Source organism: Gracilinanus agilis, chromosome 1, assembly GCF_016433145.1.
Source record: "Gracilinanus agilis isolate LMUSP501 chromosome 1, AgileGrace, whole genome shotgun sequence".
NCBI classification, from domain to species: Eukaryota; Metazoa; Chordata; class Mammalia; order Didelphimorphia; family Didelphidae; genus Gracilinanus; species Gracilinanus agilis.
Window position 1 is genome coordinate 316,453,394 of NC_058130.1, and position 19,064 is coordinate 316,472,457.

The window sequence follows — 19,064 nt, forward strand, 5'->3', positions numbered from 1 at the left end:
AACAGACGGAGTCTGAATGTAGATTGAAACATATCATTCACTTTATTTCTTTCATAAATTTTTCTCTAGTGTAAACAATATGTGTTTTATTTCATAACATGATGATCTGGGAAATATGTGTTATATAATAACATATGTACAACCTATATCATATTCCTGCCTTTTTGGGTAGGGAAGGGGGGGGGAAGAATGAGAAATAGATAATTGTGCATAATTAATGTGAGAATTTGTTTTTCTTAGATAAGCATACTTTTATAATTTATTATACATTTATAACAAACCACATGTACTATATTATTGCTGTTATATATTATATTGTCATAGATAAAAAATAAAAAGAAATGGTAACCAAAAATGATAGCTCATAAAAAAGACATATTAATATCCTTTTTCTACTTCCCTAAAGGAAATTATTCAAATTAGACAGTTTTTCTTGTATTTCTCAACTCTTTTTGTTCCTTGAATCTAAAAAAATGAACAACATGCCAGCACTATTTCCTCCATGTGATCCTGCTGTCCCATTCTTCTTCTCTTCTGAGAAACTTCTGTTGGGCCAGATGTGCCTATCTCCTTGGGTTTCAGAGAACTGGGGGTTATGACTTTTGGATGAACGAAGACAATTTTCATATAAATTGCCAAAGTTTCATCCTTGAGGACAAATGAAGTTTTATCATCTTCTTGATTCCTTTTGGTTTTTTCTTTCTACTTTCTCATCCAGCTCTAGCAACTCCAGTCCTAATTCTGTCTCCCCTACTGCAATGTATTGCTCTACTTTTATCATTCTATTAGTGGCAACTGTTTGGGGATGTTAAAAAAAATCTAACACCAAGATATATATATATATTTTCTACTAAGGTAACATTATTCATATATAAGTCTCAAATACAAGATTTCTTAATCTGAGGATCTATGAACTTGAAATATTATGAAAATATTTTATTACTGTATTTCAATATAATTAATTTTCATTGCTATACTACATACTTTATTTATGCATTTTGAAGTCTCTTATATTTTATTTTAGTCATTTCAAAACTATTCTGAGAAGGGGTCCATAGACTTTGCAACACTGCCAAAAGATTCCATGGCTCACAAAAAGTTTAAGAGCTCTTCCTTCTACCAATCTTACAGAGTAGCCACTTAGTCAAATACAATTTTTAAATAATAATTTAAAGTAAGAGTTCTTTTTGGCTAGTGAACTGACTTCTCTGAGTCAGCCATTTGGGAGCAAGGGTGTCTGCTGGACTGTACTCCTCAAACTGTCAAGAATGTCATTTTTCTTGAATGTAGTGTAGTAAAAATAACACTTGATTTAGAAATTTAGAACCTAAATTATTGTTCCCACTCTGCTGTACCTCACTGTAGGCCATTAGGTCAATCATAACTCCCGTCATCTCCCTTCATCTGTCATATTGAGGGGTTTGTGCTCTAAAATTTCACTATTTTCCGGAGATATGAAATTAATTATATATCTATTCTGGAAACACCTGCAAAAGCACCATTCACAAGTCTGCCATATGTTTTCAAAAGCGAGCTTTCACTTAGTTCCCCACAGAAAATGGTGCTAAAGCCTTTTTTTTAGTATTAGTATTTCTGATGAAATATTTCATATGTTTTTTTGTGTGTTTAATATGTTAAATCTTAAAAAAACAGATAGATTAAAGACAAGTAAATAGAAGCCATAAGTGGCCTAAATCAGAGTTACTTCTTTTTCTGGATTATACACAAAGATAAAGGGGAGAGTATAAAGTGTGTTTAGGGGATTAGTGTAACAAGGCTGGAAAGACATATTGAACTTGGGTTATGAAAGGCTTTAAATAACAAACTTACATTTTAATCCAGAGTCACTGGAAGTCATTAAACAGGGGATTGACATGGTCAGATCTATGCTTTAGAATAAATGCTTTGGCCATGTGTGGAGGAGAAATTGGAGAGAAGAGTATCTTTCAGCAGAGAGATCAATTAGGAGACTTATAATAATCTAAACAAAAAATGATTAATGAGCTAAACCGGGCTTGATGGCCATAGGAGTAGAGATAAAGGGATGGATACAAGAGATGTTTTAAAAGTGGACTCAACCAACAAGACTTGACAACTAAATGGATATGTGATCACATACAAATTGAAGTATGCAAACATATTTGTAGAGGTATGTGCATTTGTGCAGGTATATAATGTGAATCCAGCTCATGTAAATTTTGTGAATGTTCACATGGATTTGTCAAAGTTCCACTTAAAGAAAATTATATCTCTGAAAGCTCATCCATCCCTGTCCAAATTAGACTTTGATTTCTGCCTAGAGACTGTCAGGAGATGAACCCAAAGGCAAAAGCACTCTTTGTTTCTCAGAGATAAAAAAAAAAAACATGTCTTAAGTGAGTAAAGACTAAAACTATTTATCCAAACAAAATAACAAACAGAAATCATATTAGTTGTTTGTCTTAGTCTACAATATACCTACAATATAATACAAAATATATGAAATCTTCCAGTGGGAAAAAAGTATCAGGTCAGCTAAGAGAGGGACAGCGATAGAATCATAGACACAAACACAGACACAGGCAGAGATACAGAAAGCCAGATTCAGAGACATAGAGACATCTCCCTATTAGAATACGAACTACTTGACAACAGGGACTGGTTTTTTGTTTGTTTGTTTGTTTCTGTTATTAAGATTACTCCAAGAACAGAGTAAGCTTCTTGACTGAAGGACCAAATAGTGTACACAACTGTAAATAGAGCTATTCTATTAAAGTCCTTCTTGGTTCATGACATGTCATCGGAGGTCTCAATAGCTATGGTAATAGCATATAAGCTCTGGAAGAATGCAACAAGCTGACACTGCTTCAAATATAGGTCGTGTGGCTGCTAATATATCTAAGCCTATGTAAATCTGAAGAGATACATCATGAGGAAGTTTGTCAGTAAGTAAAAAATATTATTCTGACTATAAAATTCATTAATATAATTAATTTTAAATGTTAAATATTTGCAGTTTTCTTTGATTCAAAGAGGAGCTACATTGATAAATCAGACAACTAGCAGTTACTAACTATCTTCTAAGTGCTAGTCACAGAGGGTAAATGTTGGGAATACAAAGAAAGGCAGGAGTCAGGTATTGCCCACATGTCCATTAGCTCAAAATTTATTAGGAGAGAGAATTTTAAAGCAATTATGTACATGCAAGACATATGTAGGATAGACAATAGATAAACAGTAGGGAGCAGCTGGGTAGCTCAATGGATTGAGAGTCAAGCCTAGAGATGGGAGGTCCTAGGTTCAAATCTGGCCTCAGACACTTCCTAGCTGTGTGACCCTGGGCAAGTCACTTGACCCCCATTGCCCACCCTTACCATTCTTCTGCCTTGGAGCCAATACACAGTATTGACTCCAAGATGGAAGGTAAGGGTTAAAAAAAAAGATAAACAATAGAGTGGAGGCAATGAAATAAAGTCATTCTGCATTGAAAAATGGGGAGGGGGTGGAAGGTAAGAGAACACTGGAAGGTAGGAAGGGTTGAAATTATGGAGGGCATTATAAGTGAAACAGAATTTAATATTTGGTCTCAGAAGCAATAGGGAGATATTGGATTTGAGTAAATAGGACGGGATGTGACTAGACTTACACTTTAGGAAGAAATATTTAAAAGATGAATGGAGCATCAACTGGAGTGGAGAGAAAGACATCTGGTTAATGTGACAATCCAAGATGGGAGTAATGAGAATCTGGCCTCGGACACTTCCTACCTGTTACCCTGAGCAAATCATTTAACCGTCATTAGCTAGTCTGTATGGCTCTTTTACCTTGGAACCAATACACAGTTTATTCTAAGATGGAAGTAAGAGTTTTTTTTAAAGTAATGGTATACTATTGTGCTATAAGGAATGATGAAATGGATTATTTCCTAAAGAATTGTAAAGATCTTTATGAACTGATGCAAAGTCATATAAGCAGAACCAGGATAACATTGTACACAGCAACTGAAACATTGTGGGACAATCAAATATAATAATAGACTTTGCTGCTAACACAAACACAATGATCCAAGACAATCCTGAGGGACTTACAAAAAGAATACTATTGACCTCCAGAGAAAGAACCATTGGAGTAGGAATGCAGAAGAAAACATCATTTATTACTTGCTTATTTGGCTATAAGATTTGGGATTTTTATTTTAAAAGAGATAATACATGTAAAAACCAGTAGAATTGCTTGTCAACTCTAGGACAGGGTAGGGAAGATGGGAGGAAGACAATCTGAATGATGTAACTTTGGGAAATTTATGTCTAAATTTGTTGCTGGAACAGAATAAAAATTTTTTTTCTAAAAAAATGAAGAGATGTAATGTAGGTAGAAGCAATAGGACTTGACAAAGATTGAATATGAGAGAAGAGAAAGATTAAGGAACCTAAATGAGAACTTTGGTTGCAAGTCTGAATGATTGAGAGGATGGTAACTAATAGGAATGTTTAGGAAAAATAAAGAATTTTAAAAAGAAAGATAATATTCGATTTTGGATATATAGACTTTTATATGTCTATAAGACATGCAGTTTAAGATATTCAATAGTCATGTTTCCACTAACTATATTGAAATCTGTGTTGGGCAGGGCCAATCAGCTTATTTGGAAAGAGGTATATATATATATATATATATATATATATATATATATATATATATATATATAAATGCCATATACATGTGTTCATTTGCTCATGCTTTTTTGTGAGTCCAAAGTGTTCCTTGCCTAAGAAATTTCTCCTTCTATATGGAGCAGAATGAAAGTATCACAGAATCATAAGATCTTAAATTTAGAGATCATTTGAGAATTGGAAGGGGTCCAAGAGGTCATGTGTTACAACTCACACAAGAAACGGAATTCATCTACTATGTTTCTGACATCTAGCCTTTAGTTTAAGAGCTCCAGGGACAGAGAAATAACTATCTTCTATGGTAAACCATTCAACTTAAGAAAAGTGATAAAAGTCAGGATGGTTTTCCTTATCTCAAGCTACAGTTCACACATTTTGAGCTATCATCCTCTGTTTTTAGTTCTTTCCTCTGGTCCCAAACAAGGAAAAAAAATATGGAAGCAATGCAAGTATTTAAAGCTGGAAGTAACGTTAGAGATTATCTAGTTAAATCAAACCCCTTTTACAAATGAGAAAACAGGATTGTGGAAAATAGATGACTTACTAAAGAACATAAAGATATAAGAATGAGGTCGATACTGTTTCACTCTTTTTAATTACCTGCCCCGGACACACACACTCCACCTGAAAGTCCTTAAAATATTTGTTGGCAATTCTCATTTGTATTGTTGCATTCACCAATGCCTGCCATCTATCACCTAGTACATACAAAGTCTTTTCTTCTCCAAGATACATATTTTTAAGCAATATTCTTGGGTACATTATAGCCTCATCTGAACATGCTAAATAGCTTCCTGTGCACCAACCATATTTCGACAATGTCTTTCTAAAAAACATGTCAACCAGAACTTAAAGCAATTTCTAGATATGGTCTGTAAAATACACAATGATTATCCTCACTCATGCTCTGAACAGGAAGCCTTTTTTGACATAACTTAAGGTAACATTAGCTTTTTTCTGCCATCCATGCTACAATTGTGACTCCTATAAAATCCACCAAAATTTCCAATTATTTTATTATACAAATTCATTTCTTACTCAAGTCCTCCTCCAGTGCTTTTTCTTAGTATGCCAGTGACTCGTAGTTCTTGAAAAAGACTATGGTAGCAGAGTACCTATCTTCCGAGGGCTCTACTAAGACTTTGGAAAGTCTTGGAGTATGGACTAGTGATGGAGTTCATGAAGGATATCCAAGCAAGTAATCCAGGTTTGAAAATACTTATTGCCTTGTTTGGTTATTGTAAAGGTTAAATTTAGTGATTGGTCTTAAATTATATGAAATAACATGGTTGCTGAAGTTATTAAATCTCAAGTCAAACGTTTATTTACAGAATAGAGGGGAAACAATAAAGTAGAGAAATGTGAAAGAGGTTAGAGAAAATACCAATACTAGATCTCATCCAGGAAAGCCAGTAGTGAGTAACTAGAAGGCCTCCTCCAAGATGGAAGTTAGTCTCTTAGGAAACTAGGAAAGTAGTCAGTCCTTTTCACTCACCCAGCTAAGTAGTCTAGGAGTCAGAATATAAATTGAAGGCACAATCCCAGTCTCAGTCTCCAGTGAAGTTCCCTGGAACATTATCTCCAGGAGATACTCTCCATGACACTCAATTTCAACAGACTCCCTCAGCCAAAGGAATTTGTGACTTTGATGGTGGTTTCCTGTCCCTGCTCCTTTTCACAGGGGCCAATCACAGTTTCCAAATTGTCCAGCACTGCTCAGGGGCAGTGTCAGTGGGATTGACTTCTCACCTCTAAAGGTGTTAACTCTCTTCCTAGGATTCACATGTTTTTTAGTGTGTGAACTCTTAAAAGAATTCAAAAGTTTATGATTGTTTGAATTAGAAAAAATGTGGAGCTCTCCAAGTATCTTACTGGCTTTTCACCTAGCACTAAGTAGGGTGTAAATTCACTAAGTGGCTTTCAAGCTCCTCCACCTAGTACAAGTGTGTGTTGATTCAATCAAAATGTAGAAAAAGGAGAGTTAATTCTGTCCTCACATCTAGAGAGGTACTAAGTAAGGGTACTTAAGTTATTGTTAACCAAAGTTTTAACACCAACTAGGAAAAGAGAATAAAGGATTCCCTTTTCACAAGTGTAAACAGAATAGACAAAGAGAACCAAAAATTTCCTTTCATATTATAGAGTGATGAAGGCCTTGCCCATTAACACCTAAAGACCATTTATTAATTCATAGATCAGTCTCAAAATGTGACTGAAGAAATACCAAGAGAATTGAAATCCTTGCATTCTTTCTCTTCCAAAAGAAGGGTGAACAAAAAAATGTGCATATTTGTACACCTGAGGGTCAGGGAATCAATAAACAAATAAACATTTTTAAAGTACTTACTATGCTCCCAGCAATTTGCTAATCTCTGGGGAAACAGAAAAAAAAGGCAAAATAAAGTATCTATCCACAAGAAGCTTACAATCTTATTTATTGTAAAGAAGTCAAAAGAGTATGATAGTCTCCAGGAGGATCTCTGGTCACCTGGGATAGGGATCAGATAGGGACTGAACCAAGATGTGGTCCCTTTCTTGCCTAATACTCCACTTTGAAAACCCAGAGAGAAAAGAACTCCAAAAAGCCTAGATAGTATGATAGCCAGCCTGGCCAATCCATATACTCAGAAATGAAACTATAACACAGTAAGTTTGAGAAAGCTGGTGGGCAATTTGAGCCATCCATGAGATCAAGAGGTCACAACAGAAGAATGACTTATGTTCATGTGTTAAGTATACACAAGTATTAATTTTTATTGTATGCAATTCTTGCATGAATATCTGGAGTTAGTAATGTCTTGAAACACTTTGTATAACTGGAATAACCACCTGTGACTCATATACATATATATATATATATGTGTGTGTGTGTGTGTGTGTGTGTGTGTGTGTATTTCTGTTATATATGTCTATAGATATAATGGTGTGTCCTATATGAAATCTCTTTGATAAGAGAGAAGTGTAAGATTAAAATAATGGCCAATAACTCCAAATATTATATTTTATAAGGTTTATTAATAACCACTTGAAGTAGAAAGGAAATAAACTAAAATAAATAAAAGTAAAACCATATGTGTAGATTCTCCTGTCTGGTCAGTCACCCAACCTTCACCAGCTGCATTTTTCCGGGAACAGAGAGAGTGGGCAGAGCTACACAAAAACTTTATCCTCAAAGTGTAAGGATGTAATGTGAGAAGGAAAGTGGAAAGCTGAGAAAGAGAGTTCTGAGGAGCAAAAATTCTAATTGCACAATCTCCCTGTGATTACACTGGGAAATGAGCATGTAGAAATCTCCAAAATTTACATGCCTAGTTTCCCCAGTGAATCAGTAAACAAAACCAACTTATATCTCTAAAGATCTTTAACTAGAGGTACATACAATATTGAATTTTCTAAGGGGAAATTACAATAATTTGTGGATACAAGAGAAATAAAAAGGAAAAAGAACAAAACCAAAGCATGCTAGGCACATTGACAAAAAGCCAATTTGGTGGCAATCCCCTTTGGCATATGTATGTACATTGGAAATAAATGCATTCAGCACCCCACAGTTCAATTCACTACATCCCAAAGTTCATTTTGGATCTTTTGGTGCAATGTGTGGTTTCTACAGGCTTCTTATTGGCACCTTCTCCAAACAGTTCACTTTCTTGATTGAGGGAGTTAGCAAGTTTCTTATCCTAAAATTACCCTCAAACAAAAAATTTTTTTATAAATCTAGAATTGCATGACAATAATAGAATCCCCCTTGAGGAGAGGGTTAACCAACACATGGACCACCCCAGGACACATAGCTGAGTTATGAGGTATATGAATCAATTGTCAAAAGAAAAACAATAAATAAATAAAAATAAAATAGAATAAAGTAACTTCTGGATGAAACATAAAATATAAAAGTCTCATGTATTAAAAGTCTAAGTAAGGAAGAATAGACCAATAATAGGTCCTTGAATCAGGGCACAATGAAAGTGATTTATATCCCATAAGCCTGTAGTAGAAATTATAAAAATGTAGCACTTACCCATTGGCAGCCAGGACTACAGAAAATTGCCATACCATAAAATAAATAAAAGGGATTATATTTTGAATCAGACAGAAAATAGTATTCTCTGATCCAATTTTACCTTTGCTCTAAGGGATAGGGGAGCTAAAATGGCAGCCAAACTGAGGTACTTGGTAGAAGTCTGGATCTGGCACAAGGGAATCCTGCATCAGACTTTGCAAACAGCCACTTCCTTGAATACCAAAATAAGTTCAAGTCCCCTGTCTTAGTGCAGAATCTTTTTTTTTTAATAATTTTTTTTATTTTTAGAAAAATTTTCCATGGTTACATAAGTCATGTTTTTACTTTCCCCTTCACCCCCTCAATCCCACCCCTCGCCCCCCTCCACTGTAGCTAATTTGCATTTCTACTGCTTTTAATATGTGTGGTCAGTCAAGACTTATTTTCACATTATTGATAGCTACATGGGTGTGGTCTTTTCACGTCTATATCCCCAATCATGACCTCATCAACACAAGTGTCCAAGCAGTTGTTTTTCTTCTGTGTTTCTACTCCTGTAGTTCTTCCTCTGAATGTGGGTAGTGTTCTTTTCCATAAATACCTCAGAATTGTCTTGGGTCATTTCATTGCTTCTAGTACAAACATACATTACATTCAATTTTACCACAATATATCAGTCTCTGTGTACAATGTTCTTCTGGCTCTGCTCCTTTCACTCTGCATCAATTCCTGGAAGTCTTTCCAGTTCACATGGAATTCCTCCAGCTTATTATTCCTTTGAGCACAATAGTATTCCATCACCAACACAGACCAAAATTTTTTCAGCCATTCCCCAATTGAAGGACATACCCTCATTTTCCAGTTTTTTGCCACCACAAAAAGGGCAGCTATGAATATTTTCATACAAGTCTGTTTATTTATGATCTCTTTGGGGTACAATCCAAGCAATGGTATGGCTGGATCAAATGGCAGGCATTCTTTTATCATTCTTTGGGCATAGTTCCAAATTACCTTCCAGAATGGTTGGATCAATTCACAACTCCACCAGCAGTGCATTAATGTCCCAATTTTTCATATCCTCTCAAACATTCATTACTCTACCCTGCTATCATGTTAGCCAATCTTCTAGGTGTGAGATGATACCTCAGAGTTGTTTTGATTTGCATTTCTTTAATTATTAGAGATTTAGAACACTTTCTCATGTGCTTATTGATACTTTCTTTATCTGAAAATTGCCTATTCATGTCCCTTGCCCATTTATTAATTAGGGAATGGTTTGATTTTTTATACAATTGATTTAGCTCCTTGTATATTTAAGTAATTAGACCTCTGTCAGAATTTTTTGTTATAAAGATTTTTCCCAGTTTATTGTTTCCCTTCTGATTTTGGTTGCATTGTTTTTCTTTGTACAAAAAATTTTTAGTTTAATATAATCAAAATTTTTTATTTTACATTTTATAATTTTCTCTAACTCTTGTTTGATTTTAAAATGTTTCCTTTCCCAGAGATCTGACAAGTATATTATTCTTCATTCACCTAATTTACTTACAGTTTCCTTCTTTATATTTAAGTCTTTCACCCATTCTGAATTTATCTTGGTGTATGGTGTGAGATGTTGATCTAAACCAAATCTCTCCCATATTATTCTCCAATTTTCCCAGCAGTTTTTGTCAAATAGTGGATTTTTGTCCCAAAAGTTGGGCTCCTTGGGTTTTTCATACACTGTCTTGATGACATCACTTATCCCAAGTCTATTCCACTGATCCTCCCTTCTGTCTCTCAGCCAGTACCATATTGTTTTCATGACTGCTGCTTTATAGTATAGTTTAATATCTGGTACTGCTAAGCCACCATGCTTCACAATTTTTTTCATTATTTCCCCTGATATTATTGATCTTTTGTTCTTCCAAATAAACTTTGTTGTAGTTTTTTATATTGTAGTATAAAAGGTTGTTGGTAGTTTGATAGGTATGGCACTAAATAGGTAAATTAATTTGGGTAGGATGGTCATTTTTATCATGTCAGCTCATCCTACCCTTTAGCAATCAATGGCTTTCCAATTGTTTAGATCCAGTTTTATTTGTTTGGAAAGTGTTTTGTAGTTGTTTTCCTATAATTGCTGTGCTTGTTTTGGTAGATAGATTCCTAAGTATTTTATATTGTCTAGGGTGATTTTAAATTGTGTTTCTCTTTCTACCTCTTGCTGCTCTAATGTGTTGGAAATATATAGAAATGCTGATGATTTATGTGCATTTATTTTGTATCCTGCCACTTTGCTAAAGTTGTTGATTATTTCTACAAGCTTCTTAGTTGATTCTCTAGGATTTTTTAAGTAGACCATCATATTATCTGCAAAGAGTGATAGTTTAGTCTCCTCCTTGCCTATTTTGATACCTTCAATTTCTTTTTCTTCTCCAATTGCAACTGCTAGTGTTTCTAGTACTATGTTGAATAATAGAGGTGATAATGGACATCCTTGTTTCACACCTGATCTTATTGGGAAGGCTTCTAATTTATTCCCATTGCATATAATGCTTGTTGATGGTTTTAGGTATATACGGTTTATTATTTTTAGGAAAGGTCCTTCTATTCCTATACTTTTCAATGTTTTCAATAGGAATGGATGTCGTATTTTGTCAAAGGCTTTTTCAGCATCTATTGAGATAATCATGTGATTTTTGTTTGTTAGACTGTTGATATGGTCAATTATATGGATGGTTTTCCTAATGTTGAACCATCCTTGCATTCCTGGTATAAATCCCACCTGATCATGGTATATGATCTTCTTAATTACTTGCTGGAGTCTCTTTGCTAGTATTTTATTTAAGATTTTTGCATCTATGTTCATTAGGGAGATTGGTCTGTAGTTTTCATTCTCTGTTTTTGATCTCCCTGGCTTTGGAATCAGTACCATATTTGTGTCATAAAAGGAATTTGGTAGGGCTTCTCCTTTGCTTATTATATCAAATAGTTTGTATAGTATTAGGATTAGTTGCTCTTTGAATGTCTGATAGAATTCAATTATGAATCCATCAGGCCCTGGTGATTTTTCTTAGGGAGTTCTTTGATGGCTTGTTCAACTTCTTTTTCTGATATGGAATTATTTAGATTTTCTATTTCTTCTGTTGTTAATCTAGGCAGTTTATATTTTTGTAAATATTCATTCATATCTTCTAAATTGTTATATTTGTTGCCATATAATTGGGCAAAATAGATTTTAATGATTGCCTTAATTTCCCCTTCATTAGAGATGAGGTCTCCCTTTTCATCTTTGATACTGTCAGTTTGGTTTTCTTCTTTCCTTTTTTATTAGATTGACCAGTATTTTGTCTATTTTATCTGGGTTTTTTTCAAAATACCAGCTTCTAGTCTTATTTATTAATTCAATAGTTCTTTTACTTTCGATTTTATTAATTTCTCCCTTGATTTTTAGTATTTCTAATTCAGTTTTTAATCTTGGGATTTTTAATTTGCTTGCTTTCTAGTTTTTTTAGTTGTAAGGCCAATTCACTAATCCCTGCCCTCCCTAATTTGTAAATTTCCCCCTGAGTACTACCTTGGCTACATCCCACAGTTTGGTAGGATGTCTCATCATTGTCATTCTCTTCAATGAAATTGTTGATTGTTTCTATGATTTCTTCTTTGACTAACTGGTTTTGGAGCATCATATTATTTAATTTCCAATTACTTTTTGATTTTCCTGTCCAGGTGCCCTTACTAATTATTATTTTTTATTGCATTATGATCTGAGAAGACTACATTTATTATTTCTGCTCTTTTGCATTTGTTTGCAATGATTCTATGCCCTATTACATGGTCAATCTTTGTGAATGTACCATGTGCAGCTGAAAAGAAGGTGTATTCCTTTTTGTCCCTATTTATTTTTCTCCACATATCAATTAAATCTAATTTTTCTAGGACTTCATTCACCTCTCTTACCTCTTTCTTATTTATTTTTTGGTTTGATTTATCTAGATCTGACAGAGGAATATTTAGATCACCCACTATTATGGTTTTACTATCTATTTCCTTCTTGAGCTCTGCCAGTTTCTCCTTTATGAATTTGGATGCTATGCCACTTGGTGCATACTAATTGAGCAGTGTTATTTCCTCATTGTTTATACTGCCTTTAATCAGGATGTAATGACCTTCCCTGTCTTTTTTAATCATATCTATTTTTATTTTGGCTTTGTCAGAAATCACAATTGCCACTCTTGCCTTCTTTTTCTCATTTGACGCCCAAAAGATTTTGCTCAAGCCCTTAACCTTAAACTTGTATATGTCCGCCCTCCTCATATGTGTTTCTTGTAGACAACATATGCTAGGATTTTGGTTTCTAATCCACTCTGCTATTTGCTTCCGTTTTATGAAGGAGTTCATCCCATTCACATTCAGAGTTATAATTATCAGTTGTGCATTTGCTGATATTTTGGTATCCTCTCCTAGTCCTACTCCTTATTCTTATACTATTTCCTTTGAAACCAGTGATTTGCTTTAAGCAGATGTCCCTTATCCCCTTCCTTGATTAACTTCCCTTTCTACCCCATCCATTATTATTCCACTCTTTTTATTTTTAAAGGCCTAATGAATTCCCTCCCCCTTCTTCTCCCCTCCCTTTTTTGACCTCCCCACTCCCCTGCTTCTCTTGGTTTATCCCTTCTGACTTTCTCAGTAGGGTTAGATAGAGTTTTATATCTCAATGGATAATATAACTACACTTCCATCTCCGGGTTGATTACACTGAGAGTAAGGTTTAAATATTACCTCTTAATGCTCTCTTCCTCTCCTTCTTATAATAGTATTTGTCCCCTCCCCTTCCCATGCCCTCTTTGTGTGTAATAGAATATCCTATTTTTCTTATTCACACAAGTTTCTCTTGGTGTCCCCTACTATTCACCCCCCTCTTTCCCATCCCCAATGTCATCTTTGACCATTTAGTATTCCACCCTTTCCCTATAAATTATTCTTCTGATTACTATAATAGTGAATACTATAATATTGAATAGAGTTCACTACTGAGAATTATACATAGCATTTCTTCACAAAGGAATACAGATAATTAGATTTTATTGAGGCACTTAAAAAGGCAAATTAAAAAATTATGAGTTTTCTTTCTTTCCCCTCTATTTCTTATTTACCTTTTCATGTTTCTCTTGATTTTTGTGGTTGGATATCAAACTTTCCATTTAGTTCTGGTCTTTTCTGTGCAAATACTTGGAAATATTCAATTTTGTTGAATGCCCATTCTTTCCCCTGGAAGTATATAGTCAGTTTTGATGGGTAGTTGATCTGTGGTTGAAGGCCCAGCTCTCTTGCCTTTCTGAATATCATATTCCAAGCCTTGCTGTCTTTTAGCATGGAGGCTGCCAGATCCTGTGTGATCCTGATTGGTGCTCCTTCATATTTGAATTGTCTCTTTTTGGCTTCTTGTAACATTTTTTCTTTTAATTGGAAGCTCTTTAATTTGGCTATTATATACCTTGGGGTTGTCTTTTCTGGGTCTATGTAGAGGGTGATCTTTGGATCCTTTCAATGTCTATATTGCCCTCTTGTTGTAGAACTTCAGGGCAATTTTGCTGAATAATTTCTTTTAGTATGGAGTCCAAGTTTGTATTAATTTCTGCTTTTTCAGGAAGACCAATAATTCTCTGTTTGTCTCTTCTAGACCGGTTTTCTTGGTCTGTCACTTTCTCATTAAGATATTTCTTGTTTTCTTCTATTTTATCAGCCTTTTGATTTTATTTGTTCTTGTTGTCTTGAGAGATCATTACCTTCTAATTGCTCAATTCTAGTCTTTAGGGACTGCTTTTCAGTTATAATCTTTTGGTTTTGGGCTATAATCTTTTGGTTTTCCTTTTCAATCTGGTCATTTCTGGTGTTCAATTTGCTTATCAGTTCATTTGATTTCTGAGCCTCATTTTCCAACTGCAAAAGTCTGCCTTTTAAACTGTTATTTTATTGCCAGATCTCTTCCATCTTTCTCATCATCTCAGATTTGAACTCTTCAATAGCTTGTGACCAGTTTTCATTATTTTGGGAAGTTTTGGATGTGATTACTGGTTTGTTCTCCTCTGCTGTTTGCTCTGCTCTCTGGACTTTCTCTGTGTAAAAGTTGTCCAGCGTTACAGATTTCTTCTTGATGATCTTTCTCTATTGGGGTTCTTGAGAATGGCTTGCCATTGTTAGAGCTGTGCCCTCTCAGGTTTTTCCTCACAACCAGAATCTTTTTGCACTCTCTAGGCTCCTGAAGTCTCAGATCTTGTTGTTCTCAGGGTCAAGCCTCCTGGTGGCCCCCTTGTTTGCTCCTCTGTCTGAGGCTCCTTTAATAGTTTCAGAACGCTGTTTCCATAGTCGTGCACACCTCTGCACTGGGTCCTCAGTCAAAGTCCACTCCTGTGCTCAGGATCTGAGTCTGCTCAGGATCCATGGACTCAAGGGCCTGTGCTTGAGCCTGTGCTCAGGGTCTGCGTTCAAAGTCCAAGCGCGTTCTATAGCCTCTTGGGGTCTTAATTATTGCTGCTATCAGGAACAGGCCCTGGTGACCCCAGGTAGCTGCCAAGGACTTAATGGGTGCTCCAAGCTTGCTCTAGCTCTTGTGCGCTGGCTTTGGCACTGTAGGTGTTGTGGGGTGGGGGAGGGGTTTGCTCAGCTTGCATTTTAGTGAGAGCTATTTCACCCCCTTATAGCATGAAAATGTCCCAATTACACATACCTTCAATGCTGCACCATGTTGTGGACTCCCTTCTTTCCTCTGGATTTGTTTTTATGTCTTCTTGAGGAGTCCTATATGTTTTGGTTAGGAGTGGTTAAGCAGCTGCTTTTTACTCAGCCTCCATCTTAACCAGGAAGTTGATGGGTGCATTTATTTTGTATCCAGCAACTTTCATAAAGTTGTTGATTATTTCTACTAGCTTTTTAGTTGATTCTCTAGGATTTTTTAAAGTAGACCATCGTATCATCTGCAAAGAGTGATAGTTTAGTCTCCTCCTTGCCTATTTTAATACCTTCAATTTCTTTTTCTTCTCTAATTGCTAATGCTAGTGTTTCTAGTACTATGTTGAATAATAGAGGTGATAATGGGCATCCTTGTTTCACACCTGATCTTATTGGGAAGGCTTCTAATTTATACCCATTGCATATGATGCTTGTTGCTGGTTTAAGATATATACTGTTTATTATTTTTAGGAAAGAGCTTTCTATTCCTGTACTTTTTAATATTTGCCAATACCTTCTTTTCTTCTTGGGATATAAATTGATTGAACTTGTTGTGTCCCTTAAAGAAAAGCATTTTTCTCCTCCCCCCCCCAATTCTCTTAATTACCTTATATTGATTCTCTTGAGTTCTGGGTTTGGGCAGCAAACTCTGTTTAGGTCTGCTTTTTTCTTGATGAATGTTTGGAAGTCCTCAATTTTATTGAATGACCATACTTTCCCTTGCAATAATATAGTTAGTCTTACTGGATAGTTGATTCTTGGTTGTAGACCCAGTTCTTTTGATTTCCTGAATATTGTGTTCCATGCCTTCTGGTCCTTCAATGTAGATGCAACCAGATCCTGTGTTATCCTAACTGTGGTTCCCTGATATCTGAATGACTTCTTTTGACAGCTTGTAATATTTTTTCATTGTTATGGTAGTTTTTGAATTTGGCTATAATATTCCTGGAAGTTGTCAGTTGTGGATTAAATATAGGAGGTGATCTGTGGATCCTGGCAATTTCTACTTTTCCCTCTTATTCAAGAATTTCTGGGCAATTTTCTCTGACAATTTCTTGTAAAATGCTATCTAAACTTTTTCTTTTATCATGATATTCTGGTAAACCAATAATTCTCAAGTTGTCTTTTCTAGCTCTGTTCTCCAGATCTTTAGTTGAATCAATGAGGTGTTTCTTATTCTCCTCAAATTTTTCATTTTTTTTTGTTTAATATATTCTTACTGTCTTGTGAAGTCATTTTCTTCTAGTTGTTGAGTTCTGTTTTTTAAAGATTGAATTTCATCCCTTGCTTTTTGGTCAACCTTCTCTTTCTGGTCTGATTTTCTTTGTAGATCATCTTTTGCCTTCTTTGCTTCATTTTCAAGCTGGCCAGTTCTGGCTTTTAAGACTTTATTTTCCTGTTTTAGCTCATGTATTTCCTTTTTCAAATTGTCTTCAGCCTCTCTTGATTGTTTTTTGAATTCCTGAAGTTCTTGACTTAATTGAGTTTTAAATTTTCAAGTTAATTGAATTTTGAGATCTTCCAAAGTCTGTGTCCAGTTTGCCGGAACTACTTCCTCTTCTTCTATTTCTGTTTCATTTGCTCCCTTTTCACTTCCTTGAAAGAAGCTGTCAATTGTTATTTCTTTTCTCTTTTTCTGTTGCTTACTCATGTTCTTCCCTTCCTTGTTCTGCTACTTTGAGCAGATGTATTTAATGATTTTTGATGAAAGATTTTCCCCCCAGGGGCAAAGGTTTGTAATTACTTTCTCTGCCCTTGGAAGACTTCTTAGTCCGTCCAATTGTTGAGATTAATCCTGTATTGATTGGATTAATCTGCCCTGAGGCTAAAACCTCAAAACCTGGAGGGGAGGGAAAAACAAACAAACAAACAAACAAAAAAACCCAAAAAAGGTGGGGTGACAAGAAGGAGTGTTTTATCTGAACTGAGCTCTCCAGCAGTGGGTTCCCCCTGTGCTATCTGCTGTGTTTGATCTGGTTTCCTCTTGAAGCCCTGTGTTCTTTATGAGGAAGCCAAGTCAAGCTGTCCATGCGCTGGGGTTTGGCTCTCTCTAAGCCACCATCTTCTGTGCATTTTTGCTGTGTTTCTCTGGTTTTCTCCTCCAGTCACCTCTCCAGTGCCTGTGTTTGACTCCCTGAGTCCTATGCCAGCAAGGCCCTCTCTCCTGACCAGGGCACTCACCGGCCCTGAGATTTCCCAGCCTCTGGAGACTCTGCACAGCATGTGGGGGAGGCGTCCTGGGTGCCTGGGATTCCCCTTCTATGCCCTCAGTCCTGATACTTCAGGTATTGAAGCCTTTTTCTTTGGGTACCTCTTTAGTTTTGCTGAAGTAGGGTTCCCCCTGCTCTGTCCCATTATTAGATTTGGTCCTCTTTCTTCTCGAAGCACATTGTTTTCTATCTCAGTGTGTAAGGGTGCAGAGGTTTTAAGATTTGCTCTGTCTATGCCACCATCTTCTCCTCCTCCTGTGGGCAAATCCCTTGGTGCAGAATCTCATCAATCCCACCAGGATTGGTTGGTCTCCTTGACCTTGTGCTCCTAGGCATTGTGCAGATTAACTTTGTGCTCCTTGTGCAGTGGCTCTTTTGTAATCCCTTCTCCTGGAATCAAACATAATCATTAATTAAAGTCCTGTAATATTTAACAATCAATGGCATGTTTCCATAGTCTAATGCTTTTGGCATGCACTGACAGTAGGGCTAATGGACATTTTAATCTTATCCTAGTAAAAATTTTAAAAAAAGCATTAATACTGGTAACATATGCTTCAAACACAGTAATGAGAGAAAAAATGAAACTCAAATACTCTACAGCACATATAAGGAAAAACAACAATAATTTTTTTAAATCAAAAATATATGGTTCACAATCAGTGACACACTGTATTAGGCAAAGAGAAGCAAAATACAAAGGTTTCTCACTAAAAAATGAGATCCATTTCCTTTTTAACTTGGCTATGCCACATTATGAATGCAAATGATTTTTACTAAGTAACAGCTTTTTAAAACATTAGTACAAATTCTAGGAAGATGGCAGTTTAGACAGAGCAAAACTTCAGACCTCAATACCCTTCGACACCAAGATAAATAACAAAGTGCTTCGAGGGTAAAGAAAACCAAATCTAACAACAGAACAGAGCTGGGGGATCCTCCTGCTGGACTCAGCTCAAGAGGTATGCCAAAAAAAAGAAAAGAAAAAAGCTTGAATCCTTGAACTGTTGGGTTTGAGCATAAGGAAGAAGGAAGATCCCAGGACCCCTCACCCATATGCTGTGCTGAGTCTCCAGTGGCTGCTGGAAACTCTGTGCAGGCAAATGCACTAGCCTGGAGAGAAGGCCTTGCTAGTACAGCTGTGCTGGGTTCAGGGTGTTGAACACAGATGGCAGGGAGGTGGCTAGAGGAGAAATGCAGAGAGGGTAATGTAGACACAGTGAAAATGTTCCATTTTGCCCCCCCCCCTCCACCTTCTCCTGAGATTTTGGCCTCAGGGTAAATCAGGTTCTACAGATCAACTCCACCCTGGCTTAATCCCATTAATAGGGGAAATAAGAAGTCTTCAGAGGTCAGGGAAGCTCCAACACCCTCCCTCATAGACTGCAGAGAAAGTACCTAGAAACCTTTGTTGCCAGCTGGGGAAAATCTTATATCAGAGCTCATTAAAACCATCTGCTTAACCTAATCATTCAGTAGAGCAGA